Genomic DNA, 2,746 nt, shown 5'->3' with positions numbered 1-2,746 from the left:
GTCATTAGCACCTCTAGTAATATATTTACTGAGAAAAATAGTGACGTCTTCAATACTTATTTTACCCGCTGTATATGTGAATTATATCTCTGTGGCAGCAGACATTTTAGGTTTTACGTTTGTATAAATAAAAATATATTGCTTATGATTCAAAGGAAATAATGGGACCCACACACCGATGGTGCTAGATATACAATAGTTACTGTTTTTATGCACTCCTTTTAAGGTCTGTATGTTCTACAATCAATAGATTTTAAAGAGGGGGTGTTATGCAAAATTGACTTTTTTTATATCGTGTCATTCTCTCATTAAAAACATACCCAGAGTGTTGCTTTGACTCATTCATGCATGTTTGAGAAATCCTTCACCTAGTAGTCATGTGGAGCTGCCTAAATGCTTGCTGGTACAAAGCTCCCCGCTGGAGCTCAGTCAGCAGCCAAGCCCCTGCTCCACAAAGGACCCTCCACTGAAGCATCGTTTGAAACATGCTGAAGTGGGAACGTCAGAAACAGTAGGAGGTTCTTAAAAAGGCAGAGGCCAATTTCAATACACGTAGAAAGACTGAAATGCAGTCAATTAATACCCCCACTTCAAAAATCCCAACAGAGTTGAGCGTTAATCAGATAAACAACTTTATTAAACAGTGTTTTAGTCATCTTCATCATCATCTTGATCCAATCGTGTTGGTCCTCTGTGAGCAAAGCATGTTTTATTTTATCATTTGCTCCATACAAATACATATTCTAGGCCTTTCTGAATCTCCATAGAGTTAAAAAACAAACAAACAAACAAACAAACAAAAAATGTTGGCTATATTTGGATAATCGTTTCATCTAATTTATGATAAAAGGCTGTACGTCTCAATTACGAGTTATCTGCACCATCACCACTAACATTAAAAAGTCATATTAATTTGACTTGATATCTGATTTTGAGCGCTGTGTGAGTTTTAAACAGAACTAATTTAGACTTTTTTTTCTGCGATTGAGCAATAAACTTGTCTTTTTCATAAAGATGATTGCTAAGTGCAAACTGGTGGAAAACAGCTAAATGAAGACGCCAACTAAAGAAGCAGTGCTTTGCAGTCGAAATTCAGATGAGCACATTTAGAAAAACCAATTTAAAAAATGATTATGCACYCAACATGGTAAAACATAATGACACAAACGTGTTGTGATCTACAGGAAGTTTTGGAAAGTCACCCAGAACTGCCAGCTGAGTCTAGARTTTGAATGTTATTTATAACAGGAAGTTTTTCTAAGGTATTTTTTAAAGCGAGGCTAACCTGTGACCTTCTCGYTTTGAGATGACAGGTAAACTTAATTTCACGGCTTCGTTGTACCAATTGGTCAAAAAACAAMTTGCATGAATCTGCAGCAGGTGACAGCAGCAGGCCTGACATGTGACAAAGCACACAAATTAATAGAGATTTTATCTGATTCAGAGTAAATCTGAACTATGATTAAGTGGGCAAACATGTTTTAATTTGCAGACATGGCATTCTTTGATGGGATGCACATAACCTTCAATAAGATTAAACTCTGATCTTTTGTAAATGGCATGATTTTATTCAGTCTTTGTGAACTGGCAATGCTTGTATTATATTTTGAGCGACTATCACAGCCGACTTTAGCTCGGTATCTATAAATGACTGATTTTTAGGAATTTTTGGACTGCTTAGTTTGGTTAGCTGTGGYAGCCATYTTTAGTTAAGGTGACTCCAAAACTTTAACAGCTGTAGATGCACATCTGATTATTAGTTTCWGAGAGTTCCACTAAAATCTGTCCTGTGGTTCATGAGATATTTTGCTAACAGAAAATATTGACACCAAATGTTAATGCTGAAATTTCAGGTTAAATGATTGCACAACATGTAGCACTCTTAATAAGAGTTGAGGATGACTCTCAGCTACTACCCACTCCAAATTTTAGATGAATATCAGTAAAACTGACTGAGTTTTAGTAATTTTTGACTTGGCTAAAATTGAGTAGCTGTGGCAGCCATCTTACATCAAACTGACTTCAAAAGTTAAAGAGTCGTAGCAGTGTATCCAACTATTACTTTATGAAAGTTTCACTAAAATCGGTCCACTGGTTGATGAGATATTTTGCTAACAGACACAGTTATGGGCAAATTCAAGATTGCTTTTGGCAGTGAGAAGTTATGATGATAATGATAAAGTGCATTTGCTTTTGCAGATGTGGTTTGTGGTCAAAAAGATGTAAATCTCAACTTTATTTTTACTTTGACATTTGTGTTTGCGCAAACCAAAAGACTTATCGCCACAAGTATGAAAAAAAAAAGTCGTGAACTTTTTTACTTAGAGGAAATGTTCACCACAGTCCTTCTGCACAAAATGTTCTGGGTTTGTCACTTACTTGTAAGTGATTTTTTTGGGGGGCTCATAGCCTGGAGGCCTTTATTTAGTTTTCTGTTCATTTGAATAGAATAACTCGTAAATAAAGTCACAGTGAATGCTCTGGATTTATTTGTCAGGTGTTGAGAAAAGTGCTGTAAAACAAATTAAAAAAATGTAATAAATACTACACAGTTAATGTCACACAGACTGGCTGGTTGTTAATGAGGTTTTTATTGTGACAGACAAACAACAGCGTTTTCTAAGTAGCAATAATTTATCTTGATTTAGTATTTAATGTATAATTGTAAAAACATTTTAAAAAATTCACATTAGCTTTGAGTCAGCACCAATTCTTGTTAATATTACATATCAGAATAAATCAAGTA

This window comes from Austrofundulus limnaeus, unplaced genomic scaffold, assembly GCF_001266775.1.
Source record: "Austrofundulus limnaeus strain Quisiro unplaced genomic scaffold, Austrofundulus_limnaeus-1.0 Scaffold84, whole genome shotgun sequence".
Taxonomy (NCBI): domain Eukaryota; kingdom Metazoa; phylum Chordata; class Actinopteri; order Cyprinodontiformes; family Rivulidae; genus Austrofundulus; species Austrofundulus limnaeus.
The sequence above is the reverse complement of the archived record's forward strand: the minus strand, read 5'-3'. Positions refer to the sequence as shown.